The following is a 19773-nucleotide window of genomic DNA, read 5'->3' on the forward strand; positions in this document are numbered from 1 at the left end:
TGCTAAGTTAGTAAACATGCACTGAGTGTTTATTAGAAGCAAAAACCATGAACAACCTTGCCTCATTCTTCATTCTTAATCAGAAATGTGAAGTTTTATAGAATTCTGCTGACATGGTCATTTTAGCCATTGCTGGACTGTGGGGCATTCAGGCTCACTTCATATGGCCTGTCAAAATTATGAGGAAAAACAGTGCAAATTGTCAATATGTCTTTTTCACACACCAAAGTGCTACAGAACAGTTTTGCCCAATGGCAGAAAAAAGATAAATAGTTCAATGCTACTTTTATACAACCAGTTCTTTAAGGGTTTCTGTAGTTGTTTAATTCCTCTGCAAGATTGTAAAACCATTAGGGATTCACACCTGGCACTTGTCCTACATAGATGAGACATCCACACAGAAGAAATAACTCATACAAAAGAACCATTAGTGAGAATGACACCTACAGAGAAGTTGAAAGTTTTACAGAATGGAAAACAGCCAGGGGAACACATAAGGTCACATTGCATGCCTCCTTTCTTTTTTCACACATTTCAGTCCTACAGCTGTCTGCTAATAAACTGTTATATACTGTTATATTTGCAAAGTGGAGCCTCTTACTCATCTGTTATTCATAACATCTATGCTTATAATCTTTTAAGTATACATACTCTGCATCACTTTTGCATTTGATTTACCAAAAACAAAAGAAAAAAGGAGAGAACAGAAGTAATATTATTATGCATGTTTGTACAGTATTCTGTATATGTACAAGAGTTCTCATTTTAATATTGTCACCTAACAATGCCCAGGCTACAGTGTTATTCCCATTTGCAACCTATTTTCCAAAGCAGCAGAAGGCAAGACAAGAAACAACAGATGGAAACTATTCAAGGAGAGAAGCAACCTAGAACTAAGGGGAACTTTCCTGATGGTGAGAACATTTAACTGGTGGAACAGCTTGCTTCAGAAGTTGTGGGTGCTCCATCACTGGAGGCTTTTAAGAAGACAGTTACTTGTCTGGAATGGTATAGGGTCTCCTGCCTGAGCATGGGGCTGGACTAGAAGATCTCCAATATACCTGCTCTGTTATTCTGTTAGTATCTTATGGCTCCACGATCTCAGAAATGTGACTTTTTTTCCTCCCTCCCCATAAAGTGCATCATATATAGTTTTATTCCAACCAAAATAATTCAGTGACCTTATTCTCTCAAATTAGGATGGGGCATGACAAACTGTTGCTGACTGTCAGTAGGAGGGATGCACGGTTATATACATCCTACTCACATTCTCACATTCCCATTTGCAGTGATCTGGGAATCTGTTGAACATTTCCTTTCTATATGAACTTTCCGAGGGCTCCATGGACATCTGAATCACTATACTAGTCATACCACAGAGGAGGAAAGTGGACAATTTTCCTCCCCCTCCCAAGCTGTCAGCAAAGGCAAAAAACAAAAATAAAACAAAAATAAAATAAAAGGGGGGTGGTGGTATTTCAAATTGTTCATGTCAATTCCAGGAAGAATTAGTTGGACTATCTGATACAGGAACACATCAAAGGTTAGAAGTACCTTTGCGTCCAAAGTCCAGTGCCATCTGTAACTCATTATTAATCCCATGATCAATTTTATGTTCTATCCAATTATTGGTGTGTATACAACCTGGTAGTGGCTTGGCATACATGGAATTTCATGAGCAGCACTGGGCTTTTATGTTAGACAGAACTGACTGGATTGCATACATGCTTGTGGTAGGACCCTCTTCCACCTACCGTCTCCAAAGGTGATTCTGAGTGTAATGAAAAATTAAGGATCGCAATAACCAGTAAGATAAATATGTCTCTGAGAAAAAACATTCTCATTAAACCCAATGTATCATCAATAAATATTTATATATAATTTCATAAATAATATAAACAGGCAGTGTAAGAAACAGAGCTGTGAAAAGCTTCAAATCAGAATGTTGTTTGAAAAGCAATTCAATCAAATATCCAATCAAAATGGCTTTCTGAATCAAAAACTATCATTTCAATTCAAATTGAGAGTTGATGTCGGATGTCTACAAATAATTTTGGATGCCTTTTCAACTTCAGATCCAGATTATTAGCATCCAAATGTATTCCTGATTCATCCAGGCCTAATAAGTTCATTATAATATATTTTACCTGACTATTATCTAATAAACAGTGCACCAAGATTCTAAATATTTAAATACTAAATAATAAGCTATTTTTACTGAGTCGTAGTCAATTCTAAACATATTTTTGCAAGAAAGACATCTCAGAGAAATAAACAAGATTTACTTCCTAAGAAAAGACATTATAATTACAATCTTTCTTCTGTAATAAAAGCAAATGAAAGAGGAATTAATTTAGGGATCTTTTTTTTCTAAACCGACCAGAGCAGCTGCTTCAAAGAACATGAAAGTACAAGAAGAAAAGTACACAGACACATACATGCACACATTCATGTGTATTTTACAGTTATGTACCAAATGCACATATATGGGGGTGGGATGTTCTTTTACTATTTATTCCTTCTGATTTACAAATCTTAAGCTTCTGGATTCTTTTTCTTCTTAGGAAAATGTGAAAAAGGGGTGTCAGCCCAGAAATCCATGTGTTGGTCTGTTTGTCTATGAAGGAGTGTGTATGCACATACAAATTTCCATTTTTCCAAAACCTCAGATCAGCACAAACTACAGCTCAATGTTCTACCAAAACAATTGTCTTTACCAGCAAAGTTCCACTTTCCAGGAACTGAGGCTCCATATGCAAAAATAAATTTATTTAAAAATGGTTTGAACAATTATTTGCAAACCTTAAAAATATAAGATTTATACAGTGCTTTTATTTTTACTGAAATGTTCATTACAAAAGTTAAATTGTTGGATGTCCGTTCACAGGGCTTTTTTTGTAACAGAATGCTCAGAACCGAATTCCGGCACCTTTTTGGATGGAACCTTGTAGGGTTGTAGGCAAGGCGGGTTGTATGACGTGTGAATTCTGGCAACTTTTTCTTTTACAAGAAAAGCACTGTCCGTTCACAAACTTTTTCCATCTCTTAGTGATTTGAATTCTAAATATTTATGCAAGTGCATTTGACTGCATTGTTAATGTATTGTTATGTTGTGTGATATTTTGCAATAGAGCTGAGGATGCTATTCATGTCAAGAAGCACTGGTGTACTGATTACTTTCTACATGTGAATATATAATTTTAAATATGTACTTCCAGTAACCTTTTTTTTCCTTTTGTGGTGCATCTGAAAACCTTCTCATCTAAATTCCCTTCACATATGAATTTATGCAATTATTTTTGTTATGCTGCATTCCAAGAAATGGTTTAATCCACAGTTTGGTGGTGGTGGACTATATGCTTGTGTGTGCATGTGTTTGTGTGTACAAGTGTTTGCGTGGACACATATACATCTATGTATTTAACATCCACATAACTCCAGTATACTGCTAAGTAGCAAATTAATGAATAATAAAACAATACAGCAAAATAATACAAATATTCAGTAAAATGTATTTTTGAAAAGGTGATAGAAAGGGAAGATATAAAGAATCATTTTTCTGATATATTGAAAAGCCCTGGGTCAAAGGTATTCCTAGTTGCAAAGATCATTTGGGCCTACAAGTAGGATTATTTATTTATTTATTTATTTATTTGTTTGTTTGTTTGTTTGTTTGTTTTTATATACCGCCCTTCTCCCGGAGGACTCAGGGCGGTGTACAGAGAAATAAAGTAAGAATACAATAAAAATAAAAAATTTTAAAACCCAAATCCATCAGGCCAGGCCGGCTTGTTGGAACAGATAAGTTTTTAGCTCACGCTGGAAGGAGCGAAGGTCGGGGGCCATCCGGATTTCAGCTGGTAAGCGGTTCCAGAGGATTGGCGCACCCACCGAGAATGCTCTCCCCCTGGGGGTCACCAGCCGACATTCTCTCACCGGTGGCACCCTGAGGAGGCCCTCTCTGTGGGAGCGCACAGGACGGAGGGATGTTGACGCTGGCAGTAGGTGCTCCCATAGGTAGTCTGGACCCATGTCATGTAGGGCTTTGTATGTCATCATTTGCACCTTGAATTTCACCCGGAAGGCAACTGGAAGCCAGTGCAGCTCACGGAGCAGAGGTGTAATATGGGAGTATTGGGAGGCCCCCAAAAGCACTCGTGCAGCTGCACTCTGCACCAGCTGAAGCTTCCGAGTGGTTCTCAAGGGAAGCCCCATGTAAAGAGTGTTGCAGTAGTCAAGACGAGAGGTCACAAGTGCATGGGTGACTGTACGCAAGGCATCCAGGTCGAGATAGGGTCGCAGCTGGCGCACCAGACGAACCTGAGCAAAGGCCCCTCTAGTCACAGCTCCTATATGATCTTCTAAGGAGAGCTGTGAATCTAAGAGGACACCCAGATTGCGAGCCTTATCTACGGGGGCTACTAACTCGCCCCCGATATTAAGAGATGGAATACACTGAATATCCTGACATGCCGGTATGTACAGCCATTCAGTCTTGTCCGGGTTGAGTTGAAGCCTGTTCCTCCCCATCCATTCCCGGACCGCTTCCAGGCAACAGGACATCACGTCGAGGGCATCACTGATGTAGTTTGGGGTCGAGATGAAAAGCTGGGTGTCATCAGCATACTGATGATAACCCACTCCAAAACCACAAATGATCTCACCCAGCGGTTTCATATAGATGTTGAACAGGAGAGGCGAGAGGACCGACCCCTGAGGAACTCCACAAATGAGAGACCTTGGGGTCGACCTCTGCCCTCCTGCCAACACCGACTGCGAACGTCCCAGGAGATAGGAGGAGAACCACCAAAGAACTGTGCCTCCCACTCCCAATCTCCTGAGACGCCGTAGCAGGATACCATGGTTGATGGTATCGAAAGCCGCCGAGAGGTCTAATAGGACTAGGACAGAGGAATATCCCCTGTCGCGGGCCCTCCAGAGATCATTCACCAGAGCGACCAGTGCCGTCTCCGTGCTGTGCCCAGGCCTGAAACCCGATTGGCATGGGTCTAGATAATCCGCTTCATCCAGGACCAGAGGGAGCTGATGCGCCACCACACTCTCAACAACCTTCGCAAGAAAGCGAAGGTTGGAGACCGGACGAAAGTTATTTAACACAGCTGGGTCCAAGGCGGGCTTCTTGAGGAGAGGTCTCACCACCGCCTCCTTCAAGGCGGCGGGGAAATTACCCTCGCTCAAAGAAGCAGATATAACCGCCTGGAACCAGCCTCGTGTCCCCTCCCAAGCTGCATAAACCAGCCAGGAAGGGTACGGGTCCAATAAACATGTGGTGGAGCTCAATCTCCTCATAATCCTGTCCACTTCCTTTGGAGTCACAGGATCAAACTCCTCCCAGATAACGTCGGCAAGACCACCCGTGTCCTGCTTGTCAGACTCTGCCCAGTTGGAGTCTAGGCCTGTCCGGATCCGAGCGATTTTATCCAACAGATATTGACCAAATTCCTCAGCACGACCCTGCAAGGGCTCCTCCCTCACCTCATGATTCAGGAGGGAGCGGGTCACCCTAAACAGGGCGGCTGGGCGATTATCTGTGGACGCGATGAGGGCGGAGAAGTAATTAGACCTCGCCGCTCTCATCACTGAGAGGTAAGACCTAATATGGGATCTTAGTCGCAACCGGTCGGATTCGGATTGGCTGGACCTCCAACGGCTCTCTAGGCCCTGTCTCCGATGCTTCATCTCCCGGAGCTCCGCAGAGAACCATGGAGCTCGCTGGGATCTGCGCTGGGTCAGGGGTTGCAAGGGTACAACTCGGTCAAGTGCCTCCGTGGCCGCCCTTTCCCAGGCTTCCACTAAGGCATCCACCGAGTTGTGAGCGGGGGAGGCAGGTGGGGCCCCAAGCGCTGCCTGGAACTTGTCAGGATCCATTAAGCGCCTGGGGCGGTACCATCTAGTTGGCTCCGTACACCCACGGCGGGGGGTGGCAAAATGGAAGACCATTCCATTCCATCATTCTGGCACCACCATTAAACTATACTGTTCTCTCTTCATTCAAAGAAGACCCTATTTAGAACAGACAACTCATTGATTCCTAAATCCAGAAACTAACTTTCCATTCACTAAGTCTTTGTCTGAGATTAGTCATAGTTTATAGATTATCCATCCCATCCGAGTCCCATATATGTTATTAAGAAATATTTTTCCAGGATTTTATGCCTCCACAAATCTGGTGTCACAAAAGAATTTTGTACTAAACAATTTGCTTGATTTTATTTCCATTAGTGCTAGAGATGGTAGTATGGTTTTGGTTAGAAACCAAAGTTTAGTGAGTTGGCATGACAAGTTGTACATAATGCATTATGCTAAGGAGCTCTACCTACCATTGACTGGAAGCAAAGAGAGAAGGGAGGAGATGTAAAAGTTGGATCAGACCTATCAATTTGAACAAATAATGCAAAGTATTTTGTCCAACCTTTACTTGCATCATTGCCATTTAGCAGTGCCTGCAACTAAAGATTTAAGCTTTCCTTCAGTCCTTCTCTGATAGGGATACTCTCACCAAACTTAATTCGAAGGTTAGTTATTTAAAAGGTAAAGGGGATCCTACAGATTATCAATTCAAATGAGGGACAGAGAACTCAACTGGCCCTTTCAACTGCCCTATTTGTTTTCTCTCCTTCAGTTCCATTTTTTGAATGACTTAGAAAAAGAATATTACTTCTCAGGCCCTGCATTGACAAGCAAAAGCTTTCCGTGACAGCATGTAGTTACTCATGGCTCTCTGTTATCTGTCATGCATACACCCACTCAGAAATGTTGTTCTTGCTAATAGCAAACCCTGAGAGTAAACAGATAGCAAAAGTTTTCAAGACTTGCTCATGCAAAAGCTGAGGTATAATGGCTGGCAGAGCAATATGAATCCTAGGCAGTGTTGACTATTTGTGGTTTCCAAAAGAGCAGCCCCAATGTGCCTGAAATAATTTTGAGTAGCAAGGGTTCAGAAGATCCATTTAGGGAAAAAGAGTACTCTTGTGAGACAAATCTCTTCAAAACAGATGACTATCATAGAAAGCTGAAGAAGACAAAGGGGATTGTACACATTCAACTAGCTAGTGGAAGAAAATGTTGGATTGCGAGTCTGAGAAAGCTACACAGTATAATTACCCCTTGTTTATCTCTAGATAGGACATAGGAATAGACTGCAGATTTTAGTTTGCTTCCTGGTCATTATTTGCCTATTTATCTTGGGGAAAGGCAAAAGGAGGAGGGTGAAAAATAAAAGACTGCCTAAAACCAGAAGTTGATACATTTTTCTGTATTAATAAAAATAAATAAAAATAAAAATGTGTCCCAAACGCTATGTCTTGAATCAAATATTGTGAAGAATCAAATATTGTGAAGAATCAATTTAGGATTCTTTTTTTCTAGAACATTCAGGGCAGGTGCTCCAAAGAACATGCAAGTACAAGAAGGAAAGTACACAGGCATCTACATATTCATGTACCAAATGCACATACATGGGGGTGGGATGTTCTTTTACTATTTATTCCTTTTACATTACAAATCTTAAGGTTCCGGATTCTTTTTCTTCCTAGGAAAATGTGAAAAAGCCCAGAAATCCATGTGTTGGTCTGTCTATCTATGAATGAGTTTATATGCATATACAAATTTCCATTTTCCCAAAACCTCAGATCAGCACAAACTACAGCTCAATATTCTACCAAAGCAATTGTCTATACCAGCAAAGTTCCACTTTCCAGGAACTGAGGCTCCATATGCAAAAATTGTTTAAACAGTAACTGTGAAAGGAACCTTGGAGTCCTAGTGGACAATCACTTGACTATGAACCAAAAAAGCTAATATAATCCTTGGTTGTATAAACAGAGGCATAGAATCAAGATCATGTGAAGTATTAGTACCGCTTTATAAAAACCTAGTAAGACCACACCTGGAATACTGCAGCCAATTTTGGTCACCATATCGTAAAATAGAAGTTGAGAGTTTGGGAAAAATTCAGAGAAGAGCAACAAAGATGATCAAAGGCAAGGAGACTAAAACATATGAAGAATGTCTACAGGACTTGAGTTAGGCTAGTCTAAAGAAAAGAAGAAATAGGGGAGACATGATAGCAGAATTCCAGTATCTGAGGGGCTGCTACAAGGCAGAGGGGGGCAGGTTTTTCACCAAAGCACCAGAGGGAAGGACGAGAAACAATGGTTGGAACTGATCAAAGAGAGAAACAACCTGGAATTAAGGAGAAACATTCTGACAGTGAAGACAATCAACCAGTGGAACAGCTTACCCCCAGAAATCGTGGGCACTCCATCACTGGAGATTTTTAAGAAGAGACTAGACATTCACCTGTCTGAGATGGTAAAGGTTCTCCTGCTTGAGCAGGGGGGTGGACTAGATGACCTCCAAGGTCCCTTCCTATTCTATTCTATTCTATTCTATTCTATTCTATTCTATTCTATTCTATTCTATTCTATTCTATTCTATTCTATTCTATTCTTTGCAAATGTTAAAAATACAGGATTGATGCAGTGCTTTTATTTTTACAGAAAGGCTCAGTCATTACAAAAGTAAAGTTAAATTGTTGAATGTCAGTTCACAGACTTTTTCCATCTGTTAGTGAAGCTCTTATGACACTTTCTGTCTGGCAGAAAGATTTCATATATATGTGTTTGTGTGTATGTGTATGTATGTGTGTATGTATGTATGTATATATATATGTATATATGTATATGCAGTGCTTTTTGTGTAAAAAAAAGGTGCCAGAACTCACACACGTCATACAACCCACCTTGCCTTCCCTACAAGGTTCCATCTAAAAAAGGTGCCGGAATTCCGTTCTGAGCGTTCTATGACAAAAAAAGCCCTGTGTATATGTATATGTATAAGTATGTATGTATAAAGATTTATAATATACATACAAAAATTCCTTAAAAAATTAAAAAATCAGATGTGTATAATTTGGTGCTTTACTTGGAAGCTCAGAACAAAGTATAATGTTATATGGGAATGGTCTTGGGAGGAGGAAGATCTACAGCCTGGACAATTCTCATGCAAAAGGTATCTTTTGGCACACTTTTTTAAAAAAAAAATATCCCCCCCCAAAAAAACCTTCAGGTTGTCATGTACAGAAATAACAAACATTTTATCAATAAAATTAAAAACAAAACTGGACCTGGTGATCTTTTTTTAAGTTGGACAAATAGTTTTCCTTCATGTCTACCCATTCATATCCAGTGCCTGATAAACAAGGTCAGGGAGGCAACTGACTCAAATCTTCAGCAAACAGCAATTACTGTAGCAGAAAAAAAGGCAGTTTCAAGTGGAAAAGTGGGAATGGATGTGTCATCTTTTTCCCCTCTCACATCAAGCTTTCTTATAGCTTGGATATAACTTTATTATATTTACAGGAAAGGACAGGAGATACCATAACGAGCCAGTCATCATAAAAGCACTTAAAGCAATGAGAGTGAGAGAGAGACCTTCACAATCACCATCTGATTTATCTTCCCTACCTCAGATAAAATGTTAGCCTGGCTTCCCAAAATTGTGTTTGTTCTCTAGCCAGGTGCTTCACTCCACTTCCTTGGGGAATCACTATAAATATTTGTTACATTATATGGAGCTTAAGTATGCAATACATTGTGAGTTCTAGTTTCTAGCAGCAGAGTGCCAGGGTTGCTTCTCCATCTCTTGGCATGGCAAAAAGTGGCTTCTAGGACGGTGTGGAACAGGGGTGTCAAACTCAATTTCATTGAGGGCCACATCAGCATTGTGGTTGCCCTCAGGGGGCCGGGTGGGTGTGGCCTGGGTGGGTGTGGCCTACTGGGTGGGCGTGGCCTACTGGGTGGGTGTGGTTAGAGTGTGTATGGCCTACTGGGTGGGCGTGGCCAGCTCTACATCGTTCGCATCAAGGGTGCCTATGGGGGCCTGGGCAGGAGTGGGACAGATCTGAGGGTCTCTGGCAGGAGGAGGGTCTCTGGGCCAGGGCCAAGGCAGTGGGGGCCGTTCCCTCACTGTTTCCAGGATGGCTTCGCGGGCTGCATGAAACCACTTCACAGGCCGGATCTGGCCCCCGGGCCTTGTGTTTGACATGTCTGGTGTAGAAGATCTTTCAGGAAGTACAGTGCTTTCCTTGCTTCTAAAAACAAATATTTCCAAAGAACGGATCTTGAAGGCATCTTACCTGCAAAGTTGTTTCATAATTAGAAAAAAATAAATAAATTATCCATATTCAAAGTTTTTTAAAAAAGAGCATTATGTTATGTAATACTGGATGAAGCTCCCTGCGTATCAGTTTTCTGAAGTGTCAAATGAAGAAATATTCTAGGAATGGGCTTTATTGCAGTCAGGTAGAACAATTAAGTTTTTCTTGAGCAACATCAAGGCAGGGGTATTTTGAGTATCTTTCTTACACTTTTCTCTTTATCAGTACTAATTAACCTTTCTCCAGTTAAACTTTTTTTTGGTTCATCAAAATATAAAATGCAAAGAGAATTTTTTTAAAAAAGTAATAGAAAACTATGAGGAAGGAAAAGGAGAAAAAAATGGTGTAAAGAGGGAAAAGGAAGGAAAAAGGCACCAAATTCAGGCATTTTTTTTAGCACAGAAGAAGATAACATTACAACCACAATTTTTTACTTTTACACAATAGTATGCACAAGCCATTTCTATAACAATAAACCTATCTAATTAGCAAAAACAAAATCAAAGTTTCATTTTTTTATTACAAACACAAAATTCGGAAGCAATTTCAAAATAAAAACAAAGTTAGATTATAGTCTCTTCTTTGGATAAAAGAATTAAGAATCAATTTAACTATTTCTGCTTCTCTTTGCTGTGGGGAAATAATATATATTAAGAGAATCCTCTTTATTGCTTCATATTTTGTTTTAACCCTAAAGGGAGAAAACACTTTTTCTAGTTTGGATATTTTACTAACTTTAAAAAATACACAGGTATTTTATATATACTGTAAGGGGAGGAAAAAGAAAACCTCTTCATTTTAAACCCAGAACCCAGAACCCAAAACAAATTAATCTTTCTTCTTAATGGTTTGCTTATTCATTCCATAGCTCAGGTTGACATTCCTTCACATTGCATCGCCAATTGGCCAATTATTTGGCCTCAGCTGCTCCTACACCATGAGGATGTTTGGAACATTATAAAGAGGGATGTGTTGTCCTATGTGTTGTCTTACAGACATTGATTGAGGAAGAAATCTGAAGTATTAATAGGAAGGAAGGAAGGAAGGAAGGAAGGAAGGAAGGAAGGAAGGAAGGAAGGAAGGAAGGAAGGAAGGAAGGAAGAATATTAATTTTCGTAGGCACTCACAGTCAAGATAGACTGGGGCAGTGTAAGTATAGTAAAACAAACCAAACAAAATAAATTAAAAATATAGGCCAAAAGGATAACTTTGACTGAAAGATAGATCAATGTCGAAGAAAAAATATTGGATGAGGGTCATGGGGAAAGCAGAACAGTCTTATGCAGGCTATTAAACAATTCTAATTAAATGTGGAGAGTGCTATTCTTTTGCATGCGTGCATATAGGGTTGTTTTTTTTAAAAAAAAAAATCTAAATATTTTTTGGCTACCTGTAATGACAGACTCTCTTTCAACTAACTTGCAACAACAATGCCTTACAAATAAAAGGGCAATACAATGTGATAGAAAGTGAATACAAGGAATCCAATGCTGTTTTTGCTGGCCAATTTTCTTCTATTACTTACTACCTGGGATTCTTTTGACCCTTGCAGTTCCTCAGACAATTTAAAATCTTCCTTTTTTGTACTGTTTTAGTTATCTGAGCAGGAGACCAAAAGGAAGAGTAATAAAAAAGTTCTCCCACTCAGATAGACTTTTGCTTAATGAATTCTGCTTAAAGCTAAAAAGGCAAACATTAAAATAAAATAAAATTTGAAAACCCCCTCAAATCCCACCTCAGGAAAAAAGAACCCAGTGATAATAAATAGACCTTTGTTTGCAATGTTAATTATTTCTTATTACATCCTGGCACATATGTGTACACTCCCAAGATACTTGATCAACTAGAGCAGGGGTAGGCAACCATGGCTCTTTTATGAATTCCGGGAGTTGAAGTCCACAAGTCATAAAACAGCCAAGGTTGCCTATCCCTGAACTAGAGTATTACTGAATACTTGTAAAGACCATCAGCACCAACTAGTGGCATGAGAAACTAGTCAGTAAAGCAGAGAGGGCACAGCCAAGCTTTTTAGTCTCTGGTTCAGATCAGGTCTGTTAGAATCTTCTGACTTTGTGCATGACAAATGGAGCACAATAAAGGGAAAGTTTTAGTGAAAACATCAGGAAAGTAACAGGAGGGTGAGACATGGTAACAACATTCCTCCAAGAAGGATTGGACAATACAGAAAATCTATCTAACTATACATTCCTTAAGAGTCAGCACCAATTTGATGGCATATAATCAATCCACAGTCAGGAACATTCAGAAGTTTTGCAAGCTCCACAACCAGGGTCATAAAATTAGGCAATTAGAAAATCAGAAAATCTTTGCTGCTATGTCATATGGCATCTTCCACATCTGATTGTGAAAGGCTATGAAAAGGCATTATGCAAAAATGTTGTAGCCTATGGTCCAGTGTCAGTGCCTCACACACTCTTGCCCAAATGCCTTAATACTGTACAGACATGCTAAAATATGTTTCAAAGTATTATTTTCCTGACTTTAGCCTTAGTCTGTTGGTCTGCCTGTACTATTTTTTAAAATGAATTCTAACACAAAATTGGAAAAGATCCTGCTTGATAATTTGGCTTTGAATATAAAATATCTCAGACCACTGCCAATGGAAGAACTAAGTAGTACTTCCCACTGATTTCCTGAGCCAGTTGCCTACTGGTCTACTTTGAAAATTGTGGCAGCTAATAAGATTTCCTTTTGAATAGATTCTCTTCAAAGATATTAAGATGCAGGTTTTGCTGAGAGAAAATGTTACTTCATTAATGCATACTGTGAAATGTTATGGTAGAAAATGAGCAGTTTAGAATAGTTGAGTCCCTTAGTATCTCAAGAAGAATAAACTGCATGAATTTTCTTGTTTGCTGCATCATCATCATCATTATCACCATCATCACCATCATCATCACCATCACAATTCATTTATAAGTAAAAACAAAGTCTAAAAAAATAATCAGTTTGAATGCTATAAAATAGCAGCTCCAACTCTAATTGAATGTACTTATTACTCTCCCCTGTTACTGTTAGCATTAGAGAGCTCCCTGCAAAGTTGTAATGGCAATGCTTAAACTGCTTAAAATAGAACTCACATTTCCTTTTCTGCTTTGAAAAAAAGGAATAGCCAATGCACCAGGAAACTTCAAAGTTATTTTGATCTCCTTTGAAGTTTCTCCAATCAGCTTTTGCTAAATAAACCTGATACAGACAACTGCATCTGGGATTTTGCTGGATTTTTTCTTTCCCTTGCACCCTTCAGTTTGCTGATTTGGAAAAGAGGAGACTTTTAGGGGATAGTATCATGACTGGGACAGAGTTGTCCAGTGTTGTCATTCTCCTGGTTTGTGAATTTCAACTTGCTGGATTTCATAAGGAATCATGGAAGAAAATTCTGAAACTATGAGGGAACTTAGAACATTGGAAGGGATCTTGGAGGTCTTCTAGTCCAACCCCCTGCTCAGGCAACCCTACACCATTTCAGACAAATGGCTGTTCAGTCTCTTCTAAGGCTGTTCTTGTGTAGTCTTTTCTTGATAGTCTCTCTTCAAACCATTTTTCTCCTTCCTTAAGGATCTAGGACTCTATATCACATTTGATTCCTTAGGCTGTTAAGCTGATCCTGCCCCAGTGTGAGATTTGAGAAGGTCAGCTAATTGTTCACAGGTAGTTTCCCTCTAAAATGCACGGCACTTGAAATATATGATTAGTAATTGAGTTTTGTTTTGTTTTTCATGCCTTTGAATGAGTGTTGACTCCTGGCAATTGCCTGAATAAGTCCCTGCAGTTTTCCTGACAAGATTTTAGAAGTAGTTTGCTGTTGCTTCCCTTCTAGGACTGAGAGAGTGAGTGACAAGACCAAAGTCACCCAGCCAACTCCTATCACAGTGAAATTCCTTCTGTCAATTCTAGAAGCCATTTCCTGTTTGGGTTGGGCTTATGTATGCTAGTGGTGCTGGGTTTTGTTTGTTTGTTTGTTTTTGTTTATTATAATAATCAAGACAAGACATTTACTTTCCACTTCCCACCTCTCTGCAACTTGGGTAGTCTGTACACTTCTTTCTGTTTATTCTCTTAAAAGAATAACTAATTTAGGTGCTATATGTGTTCTCTTTAAGGGACGCGGTGGCTCAGTGGGTTAGGACGCTGAGCTTGTCGATCAGAAGGTCAGCAGTTTGGCGGGTCGAATCCCGAGTGCTGCGTAGCAGAGTGAGCGCCTGTTACTCATCCCAGCTTCTGCCAACCTAGCAGTTCGAAAGCACATAAAAATGCAAGTAGAAAAATAGGGACCACTACGGTGGGAAGGTAACAGCGTTCTGTGCGCCTTTGGCGTCTAGTCATGCCGGCCACATGACCATGGAGACGTCCTCGGACAAGCGCTGGCTCTTTGGCTTTGAAACGGAGATGAGCACCGGCCCCTAGAGTCGGAAACGACTAGCATGCACGTGCGGGGGAACCTTTACCTTTACCTTATGTGTTCTCTTTACAGACATACCCATTTCAATATCCTCAAAATAGCAATACCCTGCCTAGAACCAGAAATAAAATGTTTTCTAATAGTAAGCAATCCTTCATGTTCTTCATAACTCCTCTTGAAGTTGGAAGTCAGAAACATATAAATGTGGAGAAAAGGAAAGCAAAGTAAGAAGCAGCATCCAGGTAATGTTGGTGTTGGAATAGAGCAATGTTCCTCAAATATATAAATCCAAATAAGAAATAAGAAATTGGCTAGCCTTTTAAAATCTAAAATCCTGAAACAACATTGAAAAATTGGTGTCTCTGAAAAATAAGTAGGTGAGAGACAAATGAACGACATTCTCCATGTTGCTATGAAGCAATCAGGTTACTCTTAGGCATGTTTGAAATAAATAAATCAATAGTTGATTACAGTGCTTTTTTGTGAAAGAAAAAGGTGCTGGAACTCACACATGTCATACAATCCATCTTGCCTACCCTACAAGGTTCCATCCAAAAAAGGTGCCGGAACTCTGTTCTGAGCATTCTATGAGAAAAAAAGCCCTTGTTGATTATATATAAGTAAACCCAGATGCCATCCAGATACATCTGATTTCTGAGCTTAGTTGTATTATTATCAGTGAGATAATTTTCTTAATTTTGGTCTCTGGAATACTGTTTTCATACTGTTCCCACTCAATTCATTGTCTTTTTTTACACCAGAATAATTAGTAAAAGCACACAGAGACACACCTCTTTTAATAAAATTAGACAAATGTAATTTTATGCTACACTTGTGATATTTGTGGACTTTTATTACTCTGTCTGTTTAAGTGTGTTATTTTACTCTTTGGTTCTTTCTATTACTCTTATTAACTGTGAGCTGTTCTGAGTGTATATAGCTGAAGGGTGGGATAAATGAATAAACAGATTGAAGCTAATAACTTCCTTTGCTTAAAAATGCCTTCAAGGAATACAGGGAATGGCCAGAAATGCCAAATTATCATTGTGTTTTAAATAAATGGAGGTTTATAAGTAGTAGTAAGTTTATTAATTGATTATATCAAGAATAAAATAAAAATTAAATAGAGCAGACATGTCAAACTTCTGACATCACGTGACATCATGCAAAGTATCGGAGCTTTTTCTCCATTGCCGGCAATGGGGTAGGCGTGGTTTTGGGATGATGTGTCCGGCCTACAGGCTGCCAGTTTGACATCCCTGAAATAGAGGATCTAATTCCAGGGTAAAATAGATCAAAGAAAATACAGTAATAAAATACATACGTGGTAAATAGAAAGAGTCAGCATTCAACTAAATGTATCATCTTTACAGGATACACTGATCTGTTTTGATATAACAGGTTTATATCTCAACCACCTTAACAGTTCTGCTCACAATGTATACATAAGAGTTCAGGAGGAAATAGGACAATCTGTGATTTAGGTCCCATTGGGCTGTTCTTTCAAGTAGGGATGTTAAATATCTAAGCCTAAGAGGGGCATATATATCCAGATATATATATATATATATATGTAAATTTTAAATTGCTAACAAAGAATTAAGGGAGACTGATATGCATTTCAAACTTATTAGTTTTCATCAGTCAGCCATACCCTTCTGAGATTCTCAGCCCAGGTTCGAATCTCAGAAGGGTATGGCTGACTGATGAAAACTAATACGTTTGAAATGCATATCAGTCTCCCTTAATTCTTTGTTAGCAATTTAAAATTTACACAAATATGAGCTGTCACCAGTATGACTACTGCCTGTTGATGGCCTTCAGGATAGGCTGACACAGGAAATAAAGATTTGTCCAATGTTTGGGGCCTAGCAAGGTAATCTAAAAATAGTTAACAAGAATTTCACACACACACACACACACACACACACACACACACACACACACACACACACACACACATATATATATATATATATATATATATATATATATATATATATATATATATATATATATATAAAGTTACATTAAATTTATTAGAACTGAAATGTATGATGGATAGATAGACAGACAGACAGAACTACTAATGCCATTGTGAGTATGGATCAACTACTGAATATAAACACTCATTCTCTATGGAATCTTCAGAGTCATATAATTCAATATTTAGTTCACATACCATGTGCTGCTGATCATTTAAATGCACATGAAATTATATATGTGCAAACAAATCTGTAGAGATGCAAATCTGTTAAGGGGGCAGAGGGCAATTTGCTCAGATAAGCAATGAAGTTCAAAAGTGCAGATGTTCATTTTACAAATGCAAACACAAGGACATAGGAATGCAATTGCTTATGTTACTGAAAATGCCTGGGTGGTAATTTTTCAGAGTATAATTGCTGCACAATAGCTACATGATAAATTCTACAATGCACTGTCCACTGTGTTTAGAATGTTAGCAGAAAGGATAAAGTTCCTACATTTGGAATCAGGAGAAGTCAAAAGGCCACATGATTTTGTAGCTAATAACAGAATATTGCTGGCTCCCCTTGCAGCTGTCAATTTTTTGTTTCTTAGCCTTTATCTTTATACTAGATCAAACCATTTTTCTTTGCATCTATGCAGTCAGTATTCTTCTTGTTTTTAATCAATCAATAATTTCCTGCCCATAATCCTACCTCCTTCTTGGCATTTTGTTTGTTCTCCACTCAGGTTTACAGCAGGGTTTTATCACAAAACCCAATTCATTCAATTCCATAATCCCTTAATCAGTTTTACAATGCAAATTACAAACTCTACACCATGATTTTCCTTGCCTAGTTAAGTCACAAGTTTTTTTTTTCACCTAGCAATGTTCTACAAATAACACTGACAGAGATTTAACTTTATCACACCTTGTGTTCACTGGCAAATGGAAGTTGCAATTCCTTTATCGAATCAAGGATAGCATTTTTAGAGGGGGGGAAGTGCAAAAGGAATGGTTTGGTGTGTTCTGCAAATGAGGAATGGACAATAATTTCTGTGTAGGTTAAGGATGCCCATATCTGGGCTGCAAAAACCTGCATAGTCCCCATTCGTCCATTTTGTATTCTAATTATGTACAATGCAATCTTTCCCCTTTTTGAAATATGTTAAATGGGCCTTCTGAATGTCAGATTTCAAATCCAAAACTAACATGGGTTTAGTCTATTTGGACATAATCCAGAATGTTGTCATTCAGAAAGGTTCAAATTCTGCCAAGCCCAGAAGCATAACAATTTGATTGAAAATGTATTTGAAACAGTTACTGTTTGCTCTTCTTTCTTGCTGGCTCTATACTTCTTACTTTATCCAAACAATCATTGGTCTCAGAGCCAGAAATTCATAAAAGAATGTGATTCCCACTGGGCTTGAAGACAGCTCTGAAAATGTTGGCAGCTGAAAGTACTTTGTATATACAGTAGAACAGAAACTTGGACTAAATCTAATTAGCCCAAATTTATCTTCCATATAATCAATCAAAGATGTGAAGGATATAGCTTGGAAATGATCATTGGATAGCAAAAATAGACCAAAGACTAGGTAACAGTTTAAAAGCATAGGCAACAAAATGAAGTGAAGCTTAAATAAACTTTGGTGCCAAATCTATGCGCATACATTCTAGGAAACACAGTGTGTATACAGTAAGTAAAAAGCAGTAGGTTGGGATACTATCAAAACTAACAGTATTTGATTCCATGACTGTGGCTGCCATCTTGATGTTTTAAGCCCTTTCCTGAATAATCTCTTCCTGCCATGCCTGGTAATAAAAAAGAAACAACAATCTTATATCAGCATTATGGGTAGAAGTAAAAAGTGAGGAAGTCAGTATTTAGTAGCCCATTCTGATGTTTAATAGAATATGTATTTGTGATAGAGAATGAAACACAATGCATATTAAATGAAACACAATGCAATAGTAACCTTCAGAAATAATACATGTTAAATCCCTCATTGTATATTTATAAAAGCAAAGCAACCTAACAACTGATAAAAATTAGACTGAATCTTGCCAATTTCTTTTCTTGAAAAGAAGGTTTTTTTAAAAGAGAAATCTGTTTACCTTCATTCACATAATATTCCTTTACAGTTTCTAAAAACACTGCTTCAGATACATCCTTGTTGTAAGAGAATGCTAAATTTCTATTGTGATAGACTAATGTGATGGAAACTCTTGTTAAAGATATATAGAAAAATGTTGCAAAATTATAAATATAAATCATGCATTCATTCTCCTTCATTTAATAAGGCTGGCATTAAAATAGACTGTCCTTTAAAGCAATGGTAATTAAAGAGACTAAAATGTCATGTTTCTGTTAACTGTGATTATTGCATTATTACTAGTCAAATGCACAAATTGTATAAACTTAAAAGGTGGTACTGAATTTTGATTCTTTTAAAAAACTTGTTTGTCAACTACAATTATATTTTATTAAGCCTAAAGGTAAGTTTGAGATTACACTAAAGATCATGAGTTCTACACCCACTTTAGTCATGAAAGCCAGTTGTGTGACTTTGGGCCAGTCACTCTCTCTTACATAGTTGTTGTTGTGGAGAACATAAGAGGAGTAAGTTATTTGTAAAAAATAAAATAAAATGGCAGGATATATGTATATATGTATAAACATGCATAAATTTGAATCACCATTTAAAAAACACAGGTAGACTGAAAAAAGCAGGTAGGTCTGACTACAAGCAATTACCGGTAAATCAATTTAAAAGCATTTCTATTTCACAGATATTGGACTACCTACTGACAAAACAGAGTAAACTGCCTCGTAAAGAGCTCTCAAAAAACTAGGCCTCAGTGTATCTCCTTTCTCTGAGGCACTTGCATCATCATATATATTGGTAAATAAGGCAGAACATGGGAAAGCAATTCATAACGTGGTTTGAAAGAAAGCACAGAAGGAATGAAATGAGATCAAAAAGGCTATTTAAAGTGGGTCAAATTTGTTGGCCTGGTCTGACAAACTTTTCTTTCCTTAGGGCAAACCTTGGTGAACAGGATAACTAAACATTAATTACAATTGCGCTTATGATATGAACTCCACCTATTAAGTTTGGAAGCTATCTTTGTACTCAGCTCAATACAGCAATGTTCTTTGTGATTCCATTATTGGTTATGATAATTTTCTTCTGTGGTGAA

This window comes from Vipera ursinii, assembly GCF_947247035.1.
Source record: "Vipera ursinii genome assembly, chromosome: 3".
In the NCBI taxonomy this organism is placed as follows: Eukaryota; Metazoa; Chordata; class Lepidosauria; order Squamata; family Viperidae; genus Vipera; species Vipera ursinii.